Source organism: Pygocentrus nattereri, chromosome 12 (assembly GCF_015220715.1).
Source record: "Pygocentrus nattereri isolate fPygNat1 chromosome 12, fPygNat1.pri, whole genome shotgun sequence".
NCBI classification, from domain to species: domain Eukaryota; kingdom Metazoa; phylum Chordata; class Actinopteri; order Characiformes; family Serrasalmidae; genus Pygocentrus; species Pygocentrus nattereri.
The window spans coordinates 10,466,362-10,493,601 of record NC_051222.1 but is presented as its reverse complement, the minus strand read 5'-3'; the positions used below and the strand labels follow the sequence as shown (position 1 = coordinate 10,493,601).

At 50.6% G+C, this 27,240-nt stretch overlaps 1 long non-coding RNA gene, 7 other non-coding genes and 5 pseudogenes across 8 annotated transcripts; 12 read left to right on the top strand and 1 right to left on the bottom strand.

Moving 5' to 3' along the window:
* Nucleotides 1-274: 274 nt before the first annotated feature.
* LOC119264880 lies at nucleotides 275-470 on the top strand. Its single transcript, XR_005131274.1, has one exon. It is a non-coding gene; the product is annotated as a U2 spliceosomal RNA (small nuclear RNA).
* A 207-nt stretch (nucleotides 471-677) lies between these two features.
* On the top strand, nucleotides 678-27,219 carry LOC119264808. The gene is made up of 5 exons (XR_005131229.1): nucleotides 678-834; nucleotides 7,286-7,454; nucleotides 13,903-14,071; nucleotides 26,716-26,884; nucleotides 26,981-27,219. It is a non-coding gene; the product is annotated as an uncharacterized LOC119264808 (long non-coding RNA).
* LOC119264914 lies at nucleotides 838-952 on the top strand. The gene has a single exon (XR_005131286.1). It is a non-coding gene; the product is annotated as a U5 spliceosomal RNA (small nuclear RNA).
* Nucleotides 1,233-1,425, top strand: LOC119264905. The gene has a single exon (XR_005131281.1). It is a non-coding gene; the product is annotated as a U2 spliceosomal RNA (small nuclear RNA).
* On the top strand, nucleotides 6,871-7,089 carry LOC119264886 (annotated as a pseudogene).
* On the top strand, nucleotides 7,458-7,572 carry LOC119264913. The gene has a single exon (XR_005131285.1). It is a non-coding gene; the product is annotated as a U5 spliceosomal RNA (small nuclear RNA).
* On the top strand, nucleotides 7,853-8,045 carry LOC119264904. The gene has a single exon (XR_005131280.1). It is a non-coding gene; the product is annotated as a U2 spliceosomal RNA (small nuclear RNA).
* LOC119264890 lies at nucleotides 13,481-13,707 on the top strand (annotated as a pseudogene).
* LOC119264912 lies at nucleotides 14,075-14,189 on the top strand. The gene has a single exon (XR_005131284.1). It is a non-coding gene; the product is annotated as a U5 spliceosomal RNA (small nuclear RNA).
* LOC119264893 lies at nucleotides 14,470-14,641 on the top strand (annotated as a pseudogene).
* LOC119264899 lies at nucleotides 18,604-18,753 on the bottom strand (annotated as a pseudogene).
* LOC119264888 lies at nucleotides 26,301-26,523 on the top strand (annotated as a pseudogene).
* LOC119264848 lies at nucleotides 26,888-26,999 on the top strand. Its single transcript, XR_005131250.1, has one exon. It is a non-coding gene; the product is annotated as a U5 spliceosomal RNA (small nuclear RNA).
* Nucleotides 27,220-27,240: the final 21 nt, after the last annotated feature.

Genomic DNA, 27,240 nt, shown 5'->3' with positions numbered 1-27,240 from the left:
TTTTTTTTTTTTTAAAGGGAAAAAAAAACAAAAAAAACAAAAAAAAACAAGCAATTTTTCCTTTATTTATTTGTTTTGAATTTAGTCCTTTGTTTTTTCCATTTGACTGGTCTTAGAGGAGTGATTTTTAGACTATTTTATTTTATTTTATTCAAAATTTGCGTGGTTTTAAATGGTTTTAAATGTTTTTTCTTTTTAAAAATGTTTGTTATTAAAATAAAATTGTTTTAAACCTGGAGATGATGAAAAGGTATGCGTCACAGCAAAATTGTAAATCCTTTTTCTGATCCAGACAAAAAAAAAAAAAAAAAAAAAAATCTGTTCTTATCAGTTTAATATCTGATACGTCCTCTATATGAGGACTACATATTAAATTGATTTTTAGAACAGGGAGACGGAAGAGGAGCTTGCTCCGTCCGCTCCACGCATCGACCTGGTATTGCAGTACCTCCGGGAACGGTGCACCTCCTCAAACTGTTTGAAAGAAAGAAGTTCGGTCTGTTCTGTTCGCTCTGTTCGGTCGTTCGACTAGGAGCGGTCCTTTTTCGCCCTTTCACCGTTTTCCCTCCGTTTTTCTTTTTTTTTTTTTTTTTTTTTTTTTTTTTTTTTTTAAATATTGGCAGTCGAGTTTGTACATGTAATGTTCTCTTCTCGTTTCACTTCAGGCAGAAGCGGCCCCGCCCTGATTTGAAGCCAGCCCAAAGGGAGGACTTCATGAAATTGGGAAGTCCATGCCAGTCAGCAGGAGACAAGAAACGGGGACTCTCGGTGCCTTCTACCCTCAGCCAGCGTCTTAGGCCGCCGGCAGGTGTGTGGAGGCTCAGGCGCTCCCAGGTATAGCTCGGGTTTCTCTTCATTCACGCACAAATCTTTCGCCTTTTACTAAAGATTTCCGTGGAGGGGAACGTTGACGAGTTCTTCTTATTTTTGAAGGCTCTGCCACGGCAGAGCTAAATCTGTTTTGACGTGTTTAAAATCAGGTGGAGATGTTCTCGCAAGGGTACCTTCACGGTCAACGGTGCGGAAGCGGCGCACGGGTTTGGCGTCGGCCGTGTGGCTAAAGACGGGCGGAGGCGCGGCTGGACCGGTTGTCCGGAGCTGACGGGACGAGCGCCGGCGGTCTGTGGTGTATGCCTGGCCTGGGGTGGGCCTGGGACACGACCCTTTGAGCTTACCGCGCAGTAGTTTCGAGCGTGCCAGGGGGCGGCCTCTGGTTTACTGGCTTTCTGGTTATCGCTTCTCGGCCTTTTGGCTAAGATCAAGTGTAGTATCTGTTCTTATCAGCGCTGTGCTTGGCTAGCTTTTAGGAAGGAGTTCCTGAGGTGAACGCAGGTGCAGCAGCAGGTGGCTTGACCGCCGCTGCCGCAGGTGATCCTCTGGGCTCCTTTTTAGGGTTTTATTTTCTTTTTTACTGGTTTTTCTTTTATTTTATATTATTTAGTTTTAGACTCCCCAGCCTCTTGGACCAAGGAGACGGATTCCCGGTGGACGGACCTGTGGACCTGCCTTCAGAGATGTCATCCATCGCCTCCGGAAGCCTTGCCATGGGGCAGGAACCTCGGGGCCCTCCCGGACCCCACGGAGCCGTACCTCGGACGGTACGGTTCCAGTGGAAGACCATCCAGGAAGGGGATACATTCCCGGAGCGGATCCCCTTCATCCGGGAGGTTGTCTTTGGGGCGCTGGGCCTGAGTCTTCAAGATTTGGTGTGTGCCCAGCGCAACAACGCCCAGAGGTTCTTCGATGTCACCATGGCATCGGAGGAGGCCTATGGGCAGGTCCTCGGGAGAGGGGTGGATTTGAAGGACCATCCGCTGGGCAAGGGATTCGACTTGCACCCCTTGGGGCACACCGGCAGGCGGATGGTCACCATCCACCTCTTCAACCCCTTCGTTACCGCCGATGCCATCAGAACTTTTCTTCGGCGGTACGGGGAGGTCCAGCCGGGAGAGAGGATGGTCAGAGATGAGCTGGGGGTATGGAACGGGCGCCGCCAATACATGGTGGATTTCAGGGAGGATGGGAAGGGGGGCTTGACGCACCCCCCGGCCTATTTCTCCCTGAACGGGAACAGAGGTTACCTGTTTTACAGGGGTCAGCCCGCCTTCTGCAGGGGGTGCCTGCAGCACGGCCATGAGGTCAGCGGGTGCAGGGACCTGAAATGCAAGAACTGCCTGGGGCAGGGCCACCTGGCCAAAGACTGCCGAGACCCCCGCCGGTGTAAGAACTGTGGCGGGGAGGGACATTGGGCCCACTCCTGCCCGAGGCATAAGGTAACTTATGCCACGGTGTTGGCAGGGGCAGGAGGAGGGCCTGCCGACTCTCGGACGGTCGGGGAGGAAGGATCAGCCGGGGACAGGGCGGAGGACAACTTGGATGTGGGAGCCTTGGTCGCCGCCACCTCCTCCCCAGTGGGGGCCGGAAGCCCAGCCCCGGGCCCGCACCCGATGACGGCCAAGGAGGCACCCCCCGTCTCTCGTCCAACCAAGAAAGCTAGGAAGAGGAGAAGGCTACAGGAGGACGAGGCGGAAAAGCGACAGAGGGCGGGCTCCCCTGGGCCGGCGCCCGAGGGAGCCCCCATATTCCCTTCGGAGCCCCCTAAGACAGAGGAGACTAGTGTGCTGGTGGGGGACGGGACGCCACCACCGCCACTAGTGTACGGGGGAAAGGAGGCCCCCCCCAACGAGGCAGCGTATCTGGACTGCACGGACACTGTTGGGGGTGACCGGGAAGGAAGGGAAAGGGGCTCCCCCCTTTTAATTGAGTTTTAATGTCATTTTTAATTTGTTTTAGTGTAGGTATTTTTAATGGTTTTAACCCCCCCTTTTTTCTTATTTCATGACAGATCTTACCATTTTAACTACAAATGTCAGAGGGCTGCAGAAGGCGACGAAAAGGACAGCTGTGTTTCGAGATCTGGCGTCCACTTCAGCCTCAATCTGCTGCCTGCAGGAGGTTCACCTGCGGGACCAGCGGGACGAGGCCCTCTTCTCTCAGGAGTGGAGGAGAGGTAAGGCGTACTGGAGCGTAGGCGGCGTCCACTCCACAGGAGTCGGGATCCTTTTTGGAGACCGCTCCTTTGAGAAGGTAAGCCCATTTACTATCGTTCAGGGCAGGGCTTTGGGGGTGGACGCCACTTGGAGAGGCCAGAACCTGAGGGTCTTGTGCGTCTACGCTCCAGTAGACCCCTCGTCCCGCATAGCTTTTTTAGAAGCACTGGCCCCCTTTTGTTTTACAAATAGGCACGTTGTCGTGGCAGGTGATTTTAATATTAACCTGGAAGGGCGCGATGACGTCAGCGTGAAACACTTTAAAAAGCTGGTCGCCGGCTTCAGCCTTGTTGACGGTTTTAAGTTTTGCAACCCCGGAAATCCGGGCCATACCTGGCATAATAGTAGAGGGGCATCTAGCCGCATAGATTACATCTTGGTGGCGCCCCCCATTACAGTTAGGACGGCTTCCTTGTCTCCACGGTGGTACTCTGACCATATGATGGTAGAGGCCACAGTTTCCATAGACGCACCCTCCTTCGGGAGGGGGTACTGGAAGCTGAACGTGGGGATTTTGGAAGAGATTGAATATCAGAGTCTCTTCAGAGATCACTTTGCGGCCTGGGTAGACTGCAAGAGTGACTTTGCTTCTCCGGCTGCGTGGTGGGAGCACGTAAAAGAGAGGATTCGTGCTCTTACGATTCACTACTGCAGCCAACGCAAAGCTGCAAAGCTTAAGCGCGTGCGGGATTTGGAGAAGCAACTGAAGACGTCCTATGCTGATTATAATAATGGGGGGGTTTTCGACCTCGACCGGGCACAGGCCCTTAGAGCGGAGCTCAGGGCACTGCATGAACGGTCGGCGGCAGATAGCCTCTTTAATGCCAGGTTACAGATGGCGGAAGAAAACGAGACTTGTTCTGCCTTCTTTTTTCAAAGGGTTCGGCAGGCCCGAGAGGAGAGATGTTTCACATCTCTCATAGACTCGGAAGGTAGGACCTGTTCGGACCCGGCTCGGATGATGGAGATTGCATATAGTTTTTATTCCAATCTTTTTAGCAACAGGGGCACAGATCGAGAAGTAGGGGAGCATTTTTTGTCTTTCCTGGAGATTAGCCTTCCGAGCGCTGCTCGGGACAGCCTAGAAACCCCCTTTAGTCTGGGCGAATTGACCGAGGTACTTGGCAGGATGAACCGGCGTAAGGTCCCGGGCCTGGATGGACTACCAGTGGAATTTTATTCCACATTCTGGGATGTCCTCGGCCCGGAGATAGTGGAGGTAGCCGAGGATGTGCACCGGCAGGGCAGGTTAACAGAGAGCATGCGGTCGGGGGCTCTCTCTTTGTTATATAAAAAGGGCGATCCTAAGGATCTCGCCAATTGGAGACCCCTGACCATGCTGTGCGTTGATCTTAAGATCTTCGCCAAGGCCCTGACAGAGCGCTTGAAGAAGACCATGTCACTCCTGGTTCACAGCGACCAGACGTGCGGGGTCCCTGGGAGGTCGGCAACCTGGAACCTCCACTTGATCAGGGATGCCATCTCCTGGGCCGGGGACAGGAATGTCCCTCTGGCGCTGGTGAGTTTAGACCAGGAGAAGGCGTTTGACCGAGTAGACCACAGCTTCTTAGAGAGGGTGCTGACGACATTGGGGTTTGGGCCCAATTTCTTAAGATGGCTTAAGACATTTTATACTGAGGTTGGGAGCCGTGTCTCCATCAACGGCCACCTCAGCGATTTGGTGCCGCAAGAGAGTGGAGTGCGGCAGGGGTGTCCTCTCTCTCCCCTACTCTACGCGCTCTATATAGAGCCTCTAGCGGCAGCCATCAGAGCCCACCCAGGAATAGATGGTCTCCCCATCCCTGGAGGCGGTGGTAAAGTAGTCAAACTGGCCCAGTACGCGGACGATACTACATTGTTTGTCCGCTCGGACCAGTCACTCAGGCTCGCCTTGGACATGGTCCAAGCGTTCGGTAAAGCTTCCGGTGCGGCATTGAATCTCGGCAAGTCGGTTGTCAAGTACTTTGGCCGATGGACGGATCGGAAGGATGCCGCTGGGGGGCTTGCCCTCAGCGACGGTCCCCTGAAGATCTTGGGGGTTTCCTTCATGCAGGAAGGGGCTGCCCGAGCAAACTGGGAACAAAGGTTGGACATAGCCAGGCGGAAGATGGGGCTGTGGAAATCCAGGTCCCTGTCCTTCCTAGGCAAGGTACTAGTATTGAAGGCAGATATCCTTCCCTCGCTGCTTTACCTGGCCCATGTTTACCCCATGCCCCGTAGTATGAGGAGGGGCCTAACTAGAGATGTTTTTAATCTCATGTGGGGGGGCAGGTATGAGTATGTAAAGAGGGAAGTGATGTACCTGGGAAAGGACAGAGGGGGGAGGGATGTACCAGACATCCCTCTCAAGTTGGACTGCCTGTTTTTCGCACAGCACTGCGCACGCCTGGCCGCTCCCCTTGAGCACCCCCATCAGTACTTTGTACGGTTGTGGCTGTCTTGGCCATTGCGATTAATCGTAAGTACGTGGTCCAACTCTGGCCCCAAGGCCGAGACCTTGCCGGATCATTATCAGCACTTGGTAAGATGGAGCAAGTTGCTACCGGCAGGTCTGCGGCCCGAGGCCTTCGTCAGGCACCGAATTTTATATAAAGAGGTGCTTAATGGACGGGGCTATCGCGCTGTTGTGGGCCTAGAGGAAGACACGTGGTCAAGGGTTCAGCCTAAAGGGTTGGACAACCGGCTGCAGGACCTGAACTGGCAATGCGTCCATGGCAAGTTGCCAGTCAGGGAGGTCCTGTACAGGCGCGGGCTCACCAGGCACCCTCGCTGCCCCAGACCCGCATGTGCTAAAGACGAGAGTCTACGGCACGTGTTTTGGGAATGCGGGTATGCGAGGGCGACTTGGAGTAAGGTGAACGGCCTGTGCAGGGCCTTAGACCCGCAGTTTGTATTGACCTATGAAAAGGTCATGAGGGGGTGGTCCCACGACACCAGGTTTCCCTTCTTGTCCCGGATGTGGTTGCTGGTCAGCGTGACGAAGCGCGAGCTTTGGAACGCTCGGACCAGCCTCATCCAAAAGGGGACAATCCTGGATATAGTGGGAATCTACAAAAAGATCTGTGCAGACCTGCGTTTCCGGATGGAGCATGACGTCATCCGGTGGGGGTATCATGCAGCGAAGGAAAGGTGGAGGGACCTTTTTGAGCTGTAAGACCCCCTAGACAGAGTTTTTTGACGCGGCTCCATCCAGGGGTTCCGTGAACCCCTTTTTTGAATTTTAATATTTTATGGTAATTTCTGTCATTTTTATATAAGGGGTTTTAAACCTTTTTTAGCCCAAGCACAGCTTAGAATTTAGGACAGGTTTTAACTTAGTTCTTTTAATTTTTTTTTTTTTTTTTTTTTTTTTTTTTTTTTTTTTTTTTTTTTTTTTTTTTTTTCCAACTATCAGCATTATTATTATAATTATCTTCCTTTTTCCTTTATTGATTCATTGATTTATTTATTTATTTTTTAAAGCGGAAAAAAAAAAAAAACAAGCAATTTTTCCTTTATTTAATTTTTTTTTTTTTTTTTTTTTTTTTTTTTTTTTTTTTTTTTTTTTTTTTTTTAAAGGGAAAAAAAAAACAAAAAACAAAAAAAAACAAGCAATTTTTCCTTTATTTATTTGTTTTGAATTTAGTCCTTTGTTTTTTCTATTTGACTGGTCTTAGAGGAGTGATTTTTAGACTATTTTATTTTATTTTATTCAAAATTTGCGTGGTTTTAAATGGTTTTAAATGTTTTTTCTTTTTAAAAATGTTTGTTTTTAAAATTAAAATAAAATTGTTTTAAACCTGGAGATGATGAAAAGGTATGCGTCACAGCAAAATTGTAAATCCTTTTTCTGATCCAGAAAAAAAAAAAAAAAAAAAAAAAAAAAAAAAAAAAAAAAAAAAAAAAATCTGTTCTTATCAGTTTAATATCTGATACGTCCTCTATATGAGGACTACATATTAAATTGATTTTTAGAACAGGGAGACGGAAGAGGAGCTTGCTCCGTCCGCTCCACGCATCGACCTGGTATTGCAGTACCTCCGGGAACGGTGCACCTCCTCAAACTGTTTGAAAGAAAGAAGTTCGGTCTGTTCTGTTCGCTCTGTTCGGTCGTTCGACTAGGAGCGGTCCTTTTTCGCCCTTTCACCGTTTTCCCTCCGTTTTTCTTTTTTTTTTTTTTTTTTTTTTTTTTTTTTTTTTTTAAATATTGGCAGTCGAGTTTGTACATGTAATGTTCTCTTCTCGTTTCACTTCAGGCAGAAGCGGCCCCGCCCTGATTTGAAGCCAGCCCAAAGGGAGGACTTCATGAAATTGGGAAGTCCATGCCAGTCAGCAGGAGACAAGAAACGGGGACTCTCGGTGCCTTCTACCCTCAGCCAGCGTCTTAGGCCGCCGGCAGGTGTGTGGAGGCTCAGGCGCTCCCAGGTATAGCTCGGGTTTCTCTTCATTCACGCACAAATCTTTCGCCTTTTACTAAAGATTTCCGTGGAGGGGAACGTTGACGAGTTCTTCTTATTTTTGAAGGCTCTGCCACGGCAGAGCTAAATCTGTTTTGACGTGTTTAAAATCAGGTGGAGATGTTCTCGCAAGGGTACCTTCACGGTCAACGGTGCGGAAGCGGCGCACGGGTTTGGCGTCGGCCGTGTGGCTAAAGACGGGCGGAGGCGCGGCTGGACCGGTTGTCCGGAGCTGACGGGACGAGCGCCGGCGGTCTGTGGTGTATGCCTGGCCTGGGGTGGGCCTGGGACACGACCCTTTGAGCTTACCGCGCAGTAGTTTCGAGCGTGCCAGGGGGCGGCCTCTGGTTTACTGGCTTTCTGGTTATCGCTTCTCGGCCTTTTGGCTAAGATCAAGTGTAGTATCTGTTCTTATCAGCGCTGTGCTTGGCTAGCTTTTAGGAAGGAGTTCCTGAGGTGAACGCAGGTGCAGCAGCAGGTGGCTTGACCGCCGCTGCCGCAGGTGATCCTCTGGGCTCCTTTTTAGGGTTTTATTTTCTTTTTTACTGGTTTTTCTTTTATTTTATATTATTTAGTTTTAGACTCCCCAGCCTCTTGGACCAAGGAGACGGATTCCCGGTGGACGGACCTGTGGACCTGCCTTCAGAGATGTCATCCATCGCCTCCGGAAGCCTTGCCATGGGGCAGGAACCTCGGGGCCCTCCCGGACCCCACGGAGCCGTACCTCGGACGGTACGGTTCCAGTGGAAGACCATCCAGGAAGGGGATACATTCCCGGAGCGGATCCCCTTCATCCGGGAGGTTGTCTTTGGGGCGCTGGGCCTGAGTCTTCAAGATTTGGTGTGTGCCCAGCGCAACAACGCCCAGAGGTTCTTCGATGTCACCATGGCATCGGAGGAGGCCTATGGGCAGGTCCTCGGGAGAGGGGTGGATTTGAAGGACCATCCGCTGGGCAAGGGATTCGACTTGCACCCCTTGGGGCACACCGGCAGGCGGATGGTCACCATCCACCTCTTCAACCCCTTCGTTACCGCCGATGCCATCAGAACTTTTCTTCGGCGGTACGGGGAGGTCCAGCCGGGAGAGAGGATGGTCAGAGATGAGCTGGGGGTATGGAACGGGCGCCGCCAATACATGGTGGATTTCAGGGAGGATGGGAAGGGGGGCTTGACGCACCCCCCGGCCTATTTCTCCCTGAACGGGAACAGAGGTTACCTGTTTTACAGGGGTCAGCCCGCCTTCTGCAGGGGGTGCCTGCAGCACGGCCATGAGGTCAGCGGGTGCAGGGACCTGAAATGCAAGAACTGCCTGGGGCAGGGCCACCTGGCCAAAGACTGCCGAGACCCCCGCCGGTGTAAGAACTGTGGCGGGGAGGGACATTGGGCCCACTCCTGCCCGAGGCATAAGGTAACTTATGCCACGGTGTTGGCAGGGGCAGGAGGAGGGCCTGCCGACTCTCGGACGGTCGGGGAGGAAGGATCAGCCGGGGACAGGGCGGAGGACAACTTGGATGTGGGAGCCTTGGTCGCCGCCACCTCCTCCCCAGTGGGGGCCGGAAGCCCAGCCCCGGGCCCGCACCCGATGACGGCCAAGGAGGCACCCCCCGTCTCTCGCCCAACCAAGAAAGCTAGGAAGAGGAGAAGGCTACAGGAGGACGAGGCGGAAAAGCGACAGAGGGCGGGCTCCCCTGGGCCGGCGCCCGAGGGAGCCCCCATATTCCCTTCGGAGCCCCCTAAGACAGAGGAGACTAGTGTGCTGGTGGGGGACGGGACGCCACCACCGCCACTAGTGTACGGGGGAAAGGAGGCCCCCCCCAACGAGGCAGCGTATCTGGACTGCACGGACACTGTTGGGGGTGACCGGGAAGGAAGGGAAAGGGGCTCCCCCCTTTTAATTGAGTTTTAATGTCATTTTTAATTTGTTTTAGTGTAGGTATTTTTAATGGTTTTAACCCCCCCTTTTTTCTTATTTCATGACAGATCTTACCATTTTAACTACAAATGTCAGAGGGCTGCAGAAGGCGACGAAAAGGACAGCTGTGTTTCGAGATCTGGCGTCCACTTCAGCCTCAATCTGCTGCCTGCAGGAGGTTCACCTGCGGGACCAGCGGGACGAGGCCCTCTTCTCTCAGGAGTGGAGGAGAGGTAAGGCGTACTGGAGCGTAGGCGGCGTCCACTCCACAGGAGTCGGGATCCTTTTTGGAGACCGCTCCTTTGAGAAGGTAAGCCCATTTACTATCGTTCAGGGCAGGGCTTTGGGGGTGGACGCCACTTGGAGAGGCCAGAACCTGAGGGTCTTGTGCGTCTACGCTCCAGTAGACCCCTCGTCCCGCATAGCTTTTTTAGAAGCACTGGCCCCCTTTTGTTTTACAAATAGGCACGTTGTCGTGGCAGGTGATTTTAATATTAACCTGGAAGGGCGCGATGACGTCAGCGTGAAACACTTTAAAAAGCTGGTCGCCGGCTTCAGCCTTGTTGACGGTTTTAAGTTTTGCAACCCCGGAAATCCGGGCCATACCTGGCATAATAGTAGAGGGGCATCTAGCCGCATAGATTACATCTTGGTGGCGCCCCCCATTACAGTTAGGACGGCTTCCTTGTCTCCACGGTGGTACTCTGACCATATGATGGTAGAGGCCACAGTTTCCATAGACGCACCCTCCTTCGGGAGGGGGTACTGGAAGCTGAACGTGGGGATTTTGGAAGAGATTGAATATCAGAGTCTCTTCAGAGATCACTTTGCGGCCTGGGTAGACTGCAAGAGTGACTTTGCTTCTCCGGCTGCGTGGTGGGAGCACGTAAAAGAGAGGATTCGTGCTCTTACGATTCACTACTGCAGCCAACGCAAAGCTGCAAAGCTTAAGCGCGTGCGGGATTTGGAGAAGCAACTGAAGACGTCCTATGCTGATTATAATAATGGGGGGGTTTTCGACCTCGACCGGGCACAGGCCCTTAGAGCGGAGCTCAGGGCACTGCATGAACGGTCGGCGGCAGATAGCCTCTTTAATGCCAGGTTACAGATGGCGGAAGAAAACGAGACTTGTTCTGCCTTCTTTTTTCAAAGGGTTCGGCAGGCCCGAGAGGAGAGATGTTTCACATCTCTCATAGACTCGGAAGGTAGGACCTGTTCGGACCCGGCTCGGATGATGGAGATTGCATATAGTTTTTATTCCAATCTTTTTAGCAACAGGGGCACAGATCGAGAAGTAGGGGAGCATTTTTTGTCTTTCCTGGAGATTAGCCTTCCGAGCGCTGCTCGGGACAGCCTAGAAACCCCCTTTAGTCTGGGAGAATTGACCGAGGTACTTGGCAAGATGAACCGGCGTAAGGTCCCGGGCCTGGATGGACTACCAGTGGAATTTTATTCCACATTCTGGGATGTCCTCGGCCCGGAGATAGTGGAGGTAGCCGAGGATGTGCACCGGCAGGGCAGGTTAACAGAGAGCATGCGGTCGGGGGCTCTCTCTTTGTTATATAAAAAGGGCGATCCTAAGGATCTCGCCAATTGGAGACCCCTGACCATGCTGTGCGTTGATCTTAAGATCTTCGCCAAGGCCCTGACAGAGCGCTTGAAGAAGACCATGTCACTCCTGGTTCACAGCGACCAGACGTGCGGGGTCCCTGGGAGGTCGGCAACCTGGAACCTCCACTTGATCAGGGATGCCATCTCCTGGGCCGGGGACAGGAATGTCCCTCTGGCGCTGGTGAGTTTAGACCAGGAGAAGGCGTTTGACCGAGTAGACCACAGCTTCTTAGAGAGGGTGCTGACGACATTGGGGTTTGGGCCCAATTTCTTAAGATGGCTTAAGACATTTTATACTGAGGTTGGGAGCCGTGTCTCCATCAACGGCCACCTCAGCGATTTGGTGCCGCAAGAGAGTGGAGTGCGGCAGGGGTGTCCTCTCTCTCCCCTACTCTACGCGCTCTATATAGAGCCTCTAGCGGCAGCCATCAGAGCCCACCCAGGAATAGATGGTCTCCCCATCCCTGGAGGCGGTGGTAAAGTAGTCAAACTGGCCCAGTACGCGGACGATACTACATTGTTTGTCCGCTCGGACCAGTCACTCAGGCTCGCCTTGGACATGGTCCAAGCGTTCGGTAAAGCTTCCGGTGCGGCATTGAATCTCGGCAAGTCGGTTGTCAAGTACTTTGGCCGATGGACGGATCGGAAGGATGCCGCTGGGGGGCTTGCCCTCAGCGACGGTCCCCTGAAGATCTTGGGGGTTTCCTTCATGCAGGAAGGGGCTGCCCGAGCAAACTGGGAACAAAGGTTGGACATAGCCAGGCGGAAGATGGGGCTGTGGAAATCCAGGTCCCTGTCCTTCCTAGGCAAGGTACTAGTATTGAAGGCAGATATCCTTCCCTCGCTGCTTTACCTGGCCCATGTTTACCCCATGCCCCGTAGTATGAGGAGGGGCCTAACTAGAGATGTTTTTAATCTCATGTGGGGGGGCAGGTATGAGTATGTAAAGAGGGAAGTGATGTACCTGGGAAAGGACAGAGGGGGGAGGGATGTACCAGACATCCCTCTCAAGTTGGACTGCCTGTTTTTCGCACAGCACTGCGCACGCCTGGCCGCTCCCCTTGAGCACCCCCATCAGTACTTTGTACGGTTGTGGCTGTCTTGGCCATTGCGATTAATCGTAAGTACGTGGTCCAACTCTGGCCCCAAGGCCGAGACCTTGCCGGATTATTATCAGCACTTGGTAAGATGGAGCAAGCTGCTACCGGCAGGTCTGCGGCCCGAGGCCTTCGTCAGGCACCGAATTTTATATAAAGAGGTGCTAAATGGACGGGGCTATCGCGCTGTTGTGGGCCTAGAGGAAGACACGTGGTCAAGGGTTCAGCCTAAAGGGTTGGACAACCGGCTGCAGGACCTGAACTGGCAATGCGTCCATGGCAAGTTGCCAGTCAGGGAGGTCCTGTACAGGCGCGGGCTCACCAGGCACCCTCGCTGCCCCAGACCCGCATGTGCTAAAGACGAGAGTCTACGGCACGTGTTTTGGGAATGCGGGTATGCGAGGGCGACTTGGAGTAAGGTGAACGGCCTGTGCAGGGCCTTAGACCCGCAGTTTGTATTGACCTATGAAAAGGTCATGAGGGGGTGGTCCCACGACACCAGGTTTCCCTTCTTGTCCCGGATGTGGTTGCTGGTCAGCGTGACGAAGCGCGAGCTTTGGAACGCTCGGACCAGCCTCATCCAAAAGGGGACAATCCTGGATATAGTGGGAATCTACAAAAAGATCTGTGCAGACCTGCGTTTCCGGATGGAGCATGACGTCATCCGGTGGGGGTATCATGCAGCGAAGGAAAGGTGGAGGGACCTTTTTGAGCTGTAAGACCCCCTAGACAGAGTTTTTTGACGCGGCTCCATCCAGGGGTTCCGTGAACCCCTTTTTTGAATTATAATATTTTATGGTAATTTCTGTCATTTTTATATAAGGGGTTTTAAACCTTTTTTAGCCCAAGCACAGCTTAGAATTTAGGACAGGTTTTAACTTAGTTCTTTTATTTTTTTTTTTTTTTTTTTTTTTTTTTTTTTTTTTTTTTTTTTTTTTTCCAACTATCAGCATTATTATTATAATTATCTTCCTTTTTCCTTTATTGATTCATTGATTTATTTATTTATTTTTTAAAGCGGAAAAAAAAAAAAAACAAGCAATTTTTCCTTTATTTAATTTTTTTTTTTTTTTTTTTTTTTTTTTTTTTTTTTTTTTTTTTTTTTTTTTAAAGGGAAAAAAAAACAAAAAAAACAAAAAAAACAAGCAATTTTTCCTTTATTTATTTGTTTTGAATTTAGTCCTTTGTTTTTTCTATTTGACTGGTCTTAGAGGAGTGATTTTTAGACTATTTTATTTTATTTTATTCAAAATTTGCGTGGTTTTAAATGGTTTTAAATGTTTTTTCTTTTTAAAAATGTTTGTTTTTAAAATTAAAATAAAATTGTTTTAAACCTGGAGATGATGAAAAGGTATGCGTCACAGCAAAATTGTAAATCCTTTTTCTGATCCAGAAAAAAAAAAAAAAAAAAAAAAAAAAAAAAAAAAAAAAAAAAAAAAAAAAAAAAAATCTGTTCTTATCAGTTTAATATCTGATACGTCCTCTATATGAGGACTACATATTAAATTGATTTTTAGAACAGGGAGACGGAAGAGGAGCTTGCTCCGTCCGCTCCACGCATCGACCTGGTATTGCAGTACCTCCGGGAACGGTGCACCTCCTCAAACTGTTTGAAAGAAAGAAGTTCGGTCTGTTCTGTTCGCTCTGTTCGGTCGTTCGACTAGGAGCGGTCCTTTTTCGCCCTTTCACCGTTTTCCCTCCGTTTTTCTTTTTTTTTTTTTTTTTTTTTTTTTTTTTTTTTTTAAATATTGGCAGTCGAGTTTGTACATGTAATGTTCTCTTCTCGTTTCACTTCAGGCAGAAGCGGCCCCGCCCTGATTTGAAGCCAGCCCAAAGGGAGGACTTCATGAAATTGGGAAGTCCATGCCAGTCAGCAGGAGACAAGAAACGGGGACTCTCGGTGCCTTCTACCCTCAGCCAGCGTCTTAGGCCGCCGGCAGGTGTGTGGAGGCTCAGGCGCTCCCAGGTATAGCTCGGGTTTCTCTTCATTCACGCACAAATCTTTCGCCTTTTACTAAAGATTTCCGTGGAGGGGAACGTTGACGAGTTCTTCTTATTTTTGAAGGCTCTGCCACGGCAGAGCTAAATCTGTTTTGACGTGTTTAAAATCAGGTGGAGATGTTCTCGCAAGGGTACCTTCACGGTCAACGGTGCGGAAGCGGCGCACGGGTTTGGCGTCGGCCGTGTGGCTAAAGACGGGCGGAGGCGCGGCTGGACCGGTTGTCCGGAGCTGACGGGACGAGCGCCGGCGGTCTGTGGTGTATGCCTGGCCTGGGGTGGGCCTGGGACACGACCCTTTGAGCTTACCGCGCAGTAGTTTCGAGCGTGCCAGGGGGCGGCCTCTGGTTTACTGGCTTTCTGGTTATCGCTTCTCGGCCTTTTGGCTAAGATCAAGTGTAGTATCTGTTCTTATCAGCGCTGTGCTTGAGTAGCTTTTAGAAGGAGCTCCTGAGGTGAACGCAGGTGCAGCAGCAGGTGGCTTGACCGCCGCTGCCGCAGGTGACCCTCTGGACTCCTTTTTAGGGTTTTATTTCTTTTTTTTATTGTCTTTTATTTCATTTACGTTATTTAGTTTTAGATTCCTCAGCCGCTCGGACCAAGGATACGGATTCCTGGCAGACGGACCTAAGGACCCTGCCTTTAAGATGACATCCATTGCCTCCGGAAACGTCGTCATGGATCAGGAACCTCGGGGCCCTCCCGGACTCCATGGAGCCGTACCTCGGACGGTGCGGTTCCAATGGAGGACCAGCCAAGAAGGGGATGCGTTTCCGGATAGGATCCCCTTCATCCGGGAGGTCGTCTTTGGGGCGCTGGGCCTGAGCTCACAGGACTTGGTCTGTGCCCAGCGCAACAACGCTCTGAGGTTCTTCGATGTCACCATGACATCGGAGGAGGCCTATGGGCAGGTCCTTGGGAGAGGGGTGGACTTGAAGGGCCATCCGCTGGGCAAGGGGTTCGACTTGTACCCCTTGGGGCACATTGGCAGGCGGATGGTCACCATCCACCTCTTTAACCCCTTCGTGACCGCCGATGCTATCCGAACCTTTCTTCGGCGGTACGGAGAGGTCCAGCCGGGAGAGAGGATGATCCGAGATGAGCTGGGGGTCTGGAACGGGCGCCGCCAGTTTTTGGTAGAGTTCAGGGAGGATGGGAAGGGGGGCTTGACGCACCCCCCGGCCTATTTCTCCCTGAACGGTAACAAAGGTTACCTTTTTTACAGGGGTCAGCCCGCCTTCTGCAGGGGGTGCTTGCAGCATGGCCATGAGGTCAGCGGGTGCAAGGACCTGAACTGTAAGAACTGCTTGGGGCAGGGCCACCTGGCGAAAGACTGTAAGAACCCCCGCCGGTGCAAGAGCTGCGGCGGGGAGGGACATTTGGCCCACTCCTGCCCGAGGCGAGAAGTGACTTATGCCACGGTGTTGGCAGGGGCAGGAGTGGGGCCTGTTGCGCCCCGGACGGTGGGGGAGGAGGGACTGACTGAGGTCGGGGCGGAGGGGAGCGTTGATGTGGGGGCTCCCGTTGCCGCCATCGCCACCTCCTCCCCAGGGGTAGCCAGGGGCCCAGCCCCGGGCCCGCACCCGCTGGCAGGCAAGGAGGCACCCCCCGTCTCCCGTCCGGCGAAGAGAGCAAAGAAAAGGAGGAGAGCCCAGGACGAGGAGACAGAGAAGAGACAGAGGGCGGGTTCCCCGGGGGCGGCGCCCGAGGGAGCTCCCCTGTCCCCCCCCGTGCCCCCTAAGCCGGAGGATATCAGTGTGCTGGTGGGGGACGGGACGCCACCACCGCCACTGATCTATGGGGGCAGGGAGGTCCCCCCCAACGAAGACGCTTACCTGGATGGGTTGGAAAGCGTGGGGGGTGACCATAGAGGACGGGAAAGGGGCTCCCCCCTTTTAATTGAGTTTTAATTGATTTTTAATTGATTTTTAATTGTTTGCTTTTAACATATTAGTGGTTTTAACTCCCCTTTTCTTTTTATCATGACAGATCTTACCATTTTAACCACCAATGTCAGAGGGCTGCAGAAGGCGACGAAGAGAACAGCTGTGTTTCGAGATCTGGCGTCCACTTCAGCCTCCATCTGCTGCCTGCAGGAGGTTCACCTGCGGGACCAGCGGGACGAGGCCCTCTTCTCTCAGGAGTGGAGGAGAGGTAAGGCGTACTGGAGCGTAGGCGGCGTCCACTCTACAGGAGTTGGGATCCTTTTTGGAGACCGCTCCTTCGAGAAGGTAAGCCCATTTACGATTGTTCAGGGCAGGGCTTTGGGGGTGGACGCCACTTGGAGAGGCCAGAACCTGAGGGTCTTGTGCGTCTACGCTCCAGTAGACCCCTCGTCCCGCATAGCTTTTTTAGAAGCACTGGCCCCCTTTTGTTTTACAAATAGGCACGTTGTCGTGGCAGGTGATTTTAATATTAACCTGGAAGGGCGCGATGACGTCAGCGTGAAACACTTTAAAAAGCTGGTCGCCGGCTTCAGCCTTGTTGACGGTTTTAAGTTTTGCAACCCCGGAAATCCGGGCCATACCTGGCATAATAGTAGAGGGGCATCTAGCCGCATAGATTACATCTTGGTGGCGCCCCCCATTACAGTTAGGACGGCTTCCTTGTCTCCACGGTGGTACTCTGACCATATGATGGTAGAGGCCACAGTTTCCATAGACGCACCCTCCTTCGGGAGGGGGTACTGGAAGCTGAACGTGGGGATTTTGGAAGAGATTGAATACCAGAGTCTCTTCAGAGATCACTTTGCGGCCTGGTTAGACTGCAAGAGTGACTTTGCTTCTCCGGCTGCGTGGTGGGAGCACGTAAAAGAGAGGATTCGTGCTCTTACGATTCACTACTGCAGCCAACGCAAAGCTGCAAAGCTTAAGCGCGTGCGAGATTTGGAGAAGCAACTGAAGACGTCCTATGCTGATTTTAATAATGGGGGGGTTTTCGACCTCGACCGGGCACAGGCCCTTAGAGCGGAGCTCAGGGCACTGCATGAACGGTCGGCGGCAGATAGCCTCTTTAATGCCAGGTTACAGATGGCGGAAGAAAATGAGACTTGTTCTGCCTTCTTTTTTCAAAGGGTTCGGCAGGCCCGAGAGGAGAGATGTTTCACATCTCTCATAGACTCGGAAGGTAGGACCTGTTCGGACCCGGCTCGGATGATGGAGATTGCATATAGTTTTTATTCCAATCTTTTTAGCAACAGGGGCACAGATCGAGAAGTAGGGGAGCATTTTTTGTCTTTCCTGGAGATTAGCCTTCCGAGCGCTGCTCGGGACAGCCTAGAAACCCCCTTTAGTCTGGGAGAATTGACCGAGGTACTTGGCAAGATGAACCGGCGTAAGGTCCCGGGCCTGGATGGACTACCAGTGGAATTTTATTCCACATTCTGGGATGTCCTCGGCCCGGAGATAGTGGAGGTAGCCGAGGATGTGCACCGGCAGGGCAGGTTAACAGAGAGCATGCGGTCAGGGGCTCTCTCTTTGTTATATAAAAAGGGCGATCCTAAGGATCTTGCCAATTGGAGACCCCTGACCATGCTGTGCGTTGATCTTAAGATCTTCGCCAAGGCCCTGACAGAGCGCTTGAAGAAGACCATGTCACTCCTGGTTCACAGCGACCAGACGTGCGGGGTCCCTGGGAGGTCGGCAACCTGGAACCTCCACTTGATCAGGGATGCCATCTCCTGGGCCGGGGACAGGAATGTCCCTCTGGCGCTGGTGAGTTTAGACCAGGAGAAGGCGTTTGACCGAGTAGACCACAGCTTCTTAGAGAGGGTGCTGACGACATTGGGGTTTGGGCCCAATTTCTTAAGATGGCTTAAGACATTTTATACTGAGGTTGGGAGCCGTGTCTCCATCAACGGCCACCTCAGCGATTTGGTGCCGCAAGAGAGTGGAGTGCGGCAGGGGTGTCCTCTCTCTCCCCTACTCTACGCGCTCTATATAGAGCCTCTAGCGGCAGCCATCAGAGCCCACCCAGGAATAGATGGTCTCCCCATCCCTGGAGGCGGTGGTAAAGTAGTCAAACTGGCCCAGTACGCGGACGATACTACATTGTTTGTCCGCTCGGACCAGTCACTCAGGCTCGCCTTGGACATGGTCCAAGCGTTCGGTAAAGCTTCCGGTGCGGCATTGAATCTCGGCAAGTCGGTTGTCAAGTACTTTGGCCGATGGACGGATCGGAAGGATGCCGCTGGGGGGCTTGCCCTCAGCGACGGTCCCCTGAAGATCTTGGGGGTTTCCTTCATGCAGGAAGGGGCTGCCCGAGCAAACTGGGAACAAAGGTTGGACATAGCCAGGCGGAAGATGGGGCTGTGGAAATCCAGGTCCCTGTCCTTCCTAGGCAAGGTACTAGTATTGAAGGCAGATATCCTTCCCTCGCTGCTTTACCTGGCCCATGTTTACCCCATGCCCCGTAGTATGAGGAGGGGCCTAACTAGAGATGTTTTTAATCTCATGTGGGGGGGCAGGTATGAGTATGTAAAGAGGGAAGTGATGTACCTGGGAAAGGACAGAGGGGGGAGGGATGTACCAGACATCCCTCTCAAGTTGGACTGCCTGTTTTTCGCACAGCACTGCGCACGCCTGGCCGCTCCCCTTGAACTGATAAGAACAGATACTACACTTGATCTTAGCCAAAAGGCCGAGAAGCGATAACCAGAAAGCCAGTAAACCAGAGGCCGCCCCCTGGCACGCTCGAAACTACTGCGCGGTAAGCTCAAAGGGTCGTGTCCCAGGCCCACCCCAGGCCAGGCATACACCACAGACCGCCGGCGCTCGTCCCGTCAGCTCCGGACAACCGGTCCAGCCGCGCCTCCGCCCGTCTTTAGCCACACGGCCGACGCCAAACCCGTGCGCCGCTTCCGCACCGTTGACCGTGAAGGTACCCTTGCGAGAACATCTCCACCTGATTTTAAACACGTCAAAACAGATTTAGCTCTGCCGTGGCAGAGCCTTCAAAAATAAGCCTTTTTGAGCTGTAAGACCCCCTAGACAGAGTTTTTTGACGCGGCTCCATCCAGGGGCTCCGTGAACCCCTTTTTTTGAATTTTAATATTTTATGGTAATTTCTGTCATTTTTATATAAGGGGTTTTAAACCTTTTTTAGCCCAAGCACAGCTTAGAATTTAGGACAGGTTTTAACTTAGTTCTTTTAATTTTTTTTTTTTTTTTTTTTTTTTTTTTTTTTTTCCAACTATCAGCATTATTATTATCATTATCTTCCTTTTTCTTTTATTGATTTATTGATTTATTTATTTATTTTTTAAAGCGGAAAAAAAAAAAACAAGCAATCTTTCCTTTATTTAGTTTTTTTTTTTTTTTTTTTTTTTTTTTTTTTTTTTTTTTTTTTTTAAAGGGAAAAAAAAAAAAAAAAAAAAAAAAAAAAAACAAGCAATTTTTCCTTTATTTATTTGTTTCGAATTTAGTCCTTTGTTTTTTCCATTTGACTGGTCTTAGAGGAGTGATTTTTAGACTATTTTATTTTATTTTATTCAAAATTTGCGTGGTTTTAAATGGTTTTAAATGTTTTTTCTTTTTAAAAATGTTTGTTTTTAAAATTAAAATAAAATTGTTTTAAACCTGGAGATGATGAAATTGACCTATGAAAAGGTCATGAGGGGGTGGTCCCACGACACCAGGTTTCCCTTCTTGTCCCGGATGTGGTTGCTGGTCAGCGTGACGAAGCGCGAGCTTTGGAACGCTCGGACCAGCCTCATCCAAAAGGGGACAATCCTGGATATAGTGGGAATCTACAAAAAGATCTGTGCAGACCTGCGTTTCCGGATGGAGCATGACGTCATCCGGTGGGGGTATCATGCAGCGAAGGAAAGGTGGAGGGACCTTTTTGAGCTGTAAGACCCCCTAGACAGAGTTTTTTGACGCGGCTCCATCCAGGGGCTCCGTGAACCCCTTTTTTTGAATTTTAATATTTTATGGTAATTTCTGTCATTTTTATATAAGGGGTTTTAAACCTTTTTTAGCCCAAGCACAGCCTAGAATTTAGGACAGGTTTTAACTTAGTTTTTTTTTTTTTTTTTTTTTTTTTTTTTTTTTTTTTTTTTTTTTTTTTTTTTTTTTTTTTTCCAACTATCATCATTATTATTATCAATATCTTCCTTTTTTTTTTTTTTTTTTTTTTTTTTTTATTATTGATTTATTTATTTATTTTATTTATTTTTTTTTTTTTAAAAAGCGGAAAAAAAAAAAAAAAAAACAAGCAATTTTTCCTTTATTTATTTATTTATTTATTTATTTATTTTTTTTTTTAAAGCGAAAAAAAAAAAAAAAAAAAAACAAGCAATTTTTCCTTTATTTATTTATTTGTTTTGAATTTAGTCTTTTGTTTTTTCCATTTGACTGGTCTTAGAGGAGTGATTTTTAGATTATTTTATTTTATTATTTAAAACTTGTGTGGTTTTAAATGGTTTTAAATGTTTTTTTTTTTTTTTTTCTTCTTCTTAAAATGTTTGTTTTTAAAATTAAAATAAAATTGTTTTAAACCTGGAGATGATGAAAAGGTATGCGTCACAGCAAAATTGTAAATCCTTTTTCTGATCCAGAAAGAAAAAAAAAAAAAAAAAAAAAAAAAAAAAAAAAAAAAAAAAAAAAAAAAAAAAATCTGTTCTTATCAGCGCTGTGCTTGAGTAGCTTTTAGAAGGAGCTCCTGAGGTGAACGCAGGTGCAGCAGCAGGTGGCTTGACCGCCGCTGCCGCAGGTGACCCTCTGGACTCCTTTTTAGGGTTTTATTTCTTTTTTTTATTGTCTTTTATTTCATTTACGTTATTTAGTTTTAGATTCCTCAGCCGCTCGGACCAAGGATACGGATTCCTGGCAGACGGACCTAAGGACCCTGCCTTTAAGATGACATCCATTGCCTCCGGAAACGTCGTCATGGATCAGGAACCTCGGGGCCCTCCCGGACTCCATGGAGCCGTACCTCGGACGGTGCGGTTCCAATGGAGGACCAGCCAAGAAGGGGATGCGTTTCCGGATAGGATCCCCTTCATCCGGGAGGTCGTCTTTGGGGCGCTGGGCCTGAGCTCACAGGACTTGGTCTGTGCCCAGCGCAACAACGCTCTGAGGTTCTTCGATGTCACCATGACATCGGAGGAGGCCTATGGGCAGGTCCTTGGGAGAGGGGTGGACTTGAAGGGCCATCCGCTGGGCAAGGGGTTCGACTTGTACCCCTTGGGGCACATTGGCAGGCGGATGGTCACCATCCACCTCTTTAACCCCTTCGTGACCGCCGATGCTATCCGAACCTTTCTTCGGCGGTACGGAGAGGTCCAGCCGGGAGAGAGGATGATCCGAGATGAGCTGGGGGTCTGGAACGGGCGCCGCCAGTTTTTGGTAGAGTTCAGGGAGGATGGGAAGGGGGGCTTGACGCACCCCCCGGCCTATTTCTCCCTGAACGGTAACAAAGGTTACCTTTTTTACAGGGGTCAGCCCGCCTTCTGCAGGGGGTGCTTGCAGCATGGCCATGAGGTCAGCGGGTGCAAGGACCTGAACTGTAAGAACTGCTTGGGGCAGGGCCACCTGGCGAAAGACTGTAAGAACCCCCGCCGGTGCAAGAGCTGCGGCGGGGAGGGACATTTGGCCCACTCCTGCCCGAGGCGAGAAGTGACTTATGCCACGGTGTTGGCAGGGGCAGGAGTGGGGCCTGTTGCGCCCCGGACGGTGGGGGAGGAGGGACTGACTGAGGTCGGGGCGGAGGGGAGCGTTGATGTGGGGGCTCCCGTTGCCGCCATCGCCACCTCCTCCCCAGGGGTAGCCAGGGGCCCAGCCCCGGGCCCGCACCCGCTGGCAGGCAAGGAGGCACCCCCCGTCTCCCGTCCGGCGAAGAGAGCAAAGAAAAGGAGGAGAGCCCAGGACGAGGAGACAGAGAAGAGACAGAGGGCGGGTTCCCCTGGGGCGGCGCCCGAGGGAGCTCCCCTGTCCCCCCCCGTGCCCCCTAAGCCGGAGGATATCAGTGTGCTGGTGGGGGACGGGACGCCACCACCGCCACTGATCTATGGGGGCAGGGAGGTCCCCCCCAACGAAGACGCTTACCTGGATGGGTTGGAAAGCGTGGGGGGTGACCATAGAGGACGGGAAAGGGGCTCCCCCCTTTTAATTGAGTTTTAATTGATTTTTAATTGATTTTTAATTGTTTGCTTTTAACATATTAGTGGTTTTAACTCCCCTTTTCTTTTTATCATGACAGATCTTACCATTTTAACCACCAATGTCAGAGGGCTGCAGAAGGCGACGAAGAGAACAGCTGTGTTTCGAGATCTGGCGTCCACTTCAGCCTCCATCTGCTGCCTGCAGGAGGTTCACCTGCGGGACCAGCGGGACGAGGCCCTCTTCTCTCAGGAGTGGAGGAGAGGTAAGGCGTACTGGAGCGTAGGCGGCGTCCACTCTACAGGAGTTGGGATCCTTTTTGGAGACCGCTCCTTCGAGAAGGTAAGCCCATTTACGATTGTTCAGGGCAGGGCTTTGGGGGTGGACGCCACTTGGAGAGGCCAGAACCTGAGGGTCTTGTGCGTCTACGCTCCAGTAGACCCCTCGTCCCGCATAGCTTTTTTAGAAGCACTGGCCCCCTTTTGTTTTACAAATAGGCACGTTGTCGTGGCAGGTGATTTTAATATTAACCTGGAAGGGCGCGATGACGTCAGCGTGAAACACTTTAAAAAGCTGGTCGCCGGCTTCAGCCTTGTTGACGGTTTTAAGTTTTGCAACCCCGGAAATCCGGGCCATACCTGGCATAATAGTAGAGGGGCATCTAGCCGCATAGATTACATCTTGGTGGCGCCCCCCATTACAGTTAGGACGGCTTCCTTGTCTCCACGGTGGTACTCTGACCATATGATGGTAGAGGCCACAGTTTCCATAGACGCACCCTCCTTCGGGAGGGGGTACTGGAAGCTGAACGTGGGGATTTTGGAAGAGATTGAATATCAGAGTCTCTTCAGAGATCACTTTGCGGCCTGGTTAGACTGCAAGAGTGACTTTGCTTCTCCGGCTGCGTGGTGGGAGCACGTAAAAGAGAGGATTCGTGCTCTTACGATTCACTACTGCAGCCAACGCAAAGCTGCAAAGCTTAAGCGCGTGCGAGATTTGGAGAAGCAACTGAAGACGTCCTATGCTGATTTTAATAATGGGGGGGTTTTCGACCTCGACCGGGCACAGGCCCTTAGAGCGGAGCTCAGGGCACTGCATGAACGGTCGGCGGCAGATAGCCTCTTTAATGCCAGGTTACAGATGGCGGAAGAAAATGAGACTTGTTCTGCCTTCTTTTTTCAAAGGGTTCGGCAGGCCCGAGAGGAGAGATGTTTCACATCTCTCATAGACTCGGAAGGTAGGACCTGTTCGGACCCGGCTCGGATGATGGAGATTGCATATAGTTTTTATTCCAATCTTTTTAGCAACAGGGGCACAGATCGAGAAGTAGGGGAGCATTTTTTGTCTTTCCTGGAGATTAGCCTTCCGAGCGCTGCTCGGGACAGCCTAGAAACCCCCTTTAGTCTGGGAGAATTGACCGAGGTACTTGGCAAGATGAACCGGCGTAAGGTCCCGGGCCTGGATGGACTACCAGTGGAATTTTATTCCACATTCTGGGATGTCCTCGGCCCGGAGATAGTGGAGGTAGCCGAGGATGTGCACCGGCAGGGCAGGTTAACAGAGAGCATGCGGTCAGGGGCTCTCTCTTTGTTATATAAAAAGGGCGATCCTAAGGATCTTGCCAATTGGAGACCCCTGACCATGCTGTGCGTTGATCTTAAGATCTTCGCCAAGGCCCTGACAGAGCGCTTGAAGAAGACCATGTCACTCCTGGTTCACAGCGACCAGACGTGCGGGGTCCCTGGGAGGTCGGCAACCTGGAACCTCCACTTGATCAGGGATGCCATCTCCTGGGCCGGGGACAGGAATGTCCCTCTGGCGCTGGTGAGTTTAGACCAGGAGAAGGCGTTTGACCGAGTAGACCACAGCTTCTTAGAGAGGGTGCTGACGACATTGGGGTTTGGGCCCAATTTCTTAAGATGGCTTAAGACATTTTATACTGAGGTTGGGAGCCGTGTCTCCATCAACGGCCACCTCAGCGATTTGGTGCCGCAAGAGAGTGGAGTGCGGCAGGGGTGTCCTCTCTCTCCCCTACTCTACGCGCTCTATATAGAGCCTCTAGCGGCAGCCATCAGAGCCCACCCAGGAATAGATGGTCTCCCCATCCCTGGAGGCGGTGGTAAAGTAGTCAAACTGGCCCAGTACGCGGACGATACTACATTGTTTGTCCGCTCGGACCAGTCACTCAGGCTCGCCTTGGACATGGTCCAAGCGTTCGGTAAAGCTTCCGGTGCGGCATTGAATCTCGGCAAGTCGGTTGTCAAGTACTTTGGCCGATGGACGGATCGGAAGGATGCCGCTGGGGGGCTTGCCCTCAGCGACGGTCCCCTGAAGATCTTGGGGGTTTCCTTCATGCAGGAAGGGGCTGCCCGAGCAAACTGGGAACAAAGGTTGGACATAGCCAGGCGGAAGATGGGGCTGTGGAAATCCAGGTCCCTGTCCTTCCTAGGCAAGGTACTAGTATTGAAGGCAGATATCCTTCCCTCGCTGCTTTACCTGGCCCATGTTTACCCCATGCCCCGTAGTATGAGGAGGGGCCTAACTAGAGATGTTTTTAATCTCATGTGGGGGGGCAGGTATGAGTATGTAAAGAGGGAAGTGATGTACCTGGGAAAGGACAGAGGGGGGAGGGATGTACCAGACATCCCTCTCAAGTTGGACTGCCTGTTTTTCGCACAGCACTGCGCACGCCTGGCCGCTCCCCTTGAGCACCCCCATCAGTACTTTGTACGGTTGTGGCTGTCTTGGCCATTGCGATTAATCGTAAGTACGTGGTCCAACTCTGGCCCCAAGGCCGAGACCTTGCCGGATTATTATCAGCACTTGGTAAGATGGAGCAAGCTGCTACCGGCAGGTCTGCGGCCCGAGGCCTTCGTCAGGCACCGAATTTTATATAAAGAGGTGCTAAATGGACGGGGCTATCGCGCTGTTGTGGGCCTAGAGGAAGACACGTGGTCAAGGGTTCAGCCTAAAGGGTTGGACAACCGGCTGCAGGACCTGAACTGGCAATGCGTCCATGGCAAGTTGCCAGTCAGGGAGGTCCTGTACAGGCGCGGGCTCACCAGGCACCCTCGCTGCCCCAGACCCGCATGTGCTAAAGACGAGAGTCTACGGCACGTGTTTTGGGAATGCGGGTATGCGAGGGCGACTTGGAGTAAGGTGAACGGCCTGTGCAGGGCCTTAGACCCGCAGTTTGTATTGACCTATGAAAAGGTCATGAGGGGGTGGTCCCACGACACCAGGTTTCCCTTCTTGTCCCGGATGTGGTTGCTGGTCAGCGTGACGAAGCGCGAGCTTTGGAACGCTCGGACCAGCCTCATCCAAAAGGGGACAATCCTGGATATAGTGGGAATCTACAAAAAGATCTGTGCAGACCTGCGTTTCCGGATGGAGCATGACGTCATCCGGTGGGGGTATCATGCAGCGAAGGAAAGGTGGAGGGACCTTTTTGAGCTGTAAGACCCCCTAGACAGAGTTTTTTGACGCGGCTCCATCCAGGGGCTCCGTGAACCCCTTTTTTTGAATTTTAATATTTTATGGTAATTTCTGTCATTTTTATATAAGGGGTTTTAAACCTTTTTTAGCCCAAGCACAGCTTAGAATTTAGGACAGGTTTTAACTTAGTTCTTTTAATTTTTTTTTTTTTTTTTTTTTTTTTTTTTTTTTTTTTCCAACTATCAGCATTATTATTATCATTATCTTCCTTTTTCTTTTATTGATTTATTGATTTATTTATTTATTTTTTAAAGCGGAAAAAAAAAAAACAAGCAATCTTTCCTTTATTTAGTTTTTTTTTTTTTTTTTTTTTTTTTTTTTTTTTTTTTTTTTTTTTTAAAAAAAAAAAAAAAAAAAAAAAAAAAAAAAACAAGCAATTTTTCCTTTATTTATTTGTTTCGAATTTAGTCCTTTGTTTTTTCCATTTGACTGGTCTTAGAGGAGTGATTTTTAGACTATTTTATTTTATTTTATTCAAAATTTGCGTGGTTTTAAATGGTTTTAAATGTTTTTTCTTTTTAAAAATGTTTGTTTTTAAAATTAAAATAAAATTGTTTTAAACCTGGAGATGATGAAAAGGTATGCGTCACAGCAAAATTGTAAATCCTTTTTCTGATCCAGACAAAAAAAAAAAAAAAAAAAAAAAAAAAAAAAAAAAAAAAAAAAAAAAAAATCTGTTCTTATCAGTTTAATATCTGATACGTCCTCTATATGAGGACTACATATTAAATTGATTTTTAGAACAGGGAGACGGAAGAGGAGCTTGCTCCGTCCGCTCCACGCATCGACCTGGTATTGCAGTACCTCCGGGAACGGTGCACCTCCTCAAACTGTTTGAAAGAAAGAAGTTCGGTCTGTTCTGTTCGCTCTGTTCGGTCGTTCGACTAGGAGCGGTCCTTTTTCGCCCTTTCACCGTTTTCCCTCCGTTTTCCTTTTTTTTTTTTTTTTTTTTTTTTTTTTTTTTAAATATTGGCAGTCGAGTTTGTACATGTAATGTTCTCTTCTCGTTTCACTTCAGGCAGAAGCGGCCCCGCCCTGATTTGAAGCCAGCCCAAAGGGAGGACTTCATGAAATTGGGAAGTCCATGCCAGTCAGCAGGAGACAAGAAACGGGGACTCTCGGTGCCTTCTACCCTCAGCCAGCGTCTTAGGCCGCCGGCAGGTGTGTGGAGGCTCAGGCGCTCCCAGGTATAGCTCGGGTTTCTCTTCATTCACGCACAAATCTTTCGCCTTTTACTAAAGATTTCCGTGGAGGGGAACGTTGACGAGTTCTTATTTTTGAAGGCTCTGCCACGGCAGAGCTAAATCTGTTTTGACGTGTTTAAAATCAGGTGGAGATGTTCTCGCAAGGGTACCTTCACGGTCAACGGTGCGGAAGCGGCGCACGGGTTTGGCGTCGGCCGTGTGGCTAAAGACGGGCGGAGGCGCGGCTGGACCGGTTGTCCGGAGCTGACGGGACGAGCGCCGGCGGTCTGTGGTGTATGCCTGGCCTGGGGTGGGCCTGGGACACGACCCTTTGAGCTTACCGCGCAGTAGTTTCGAGC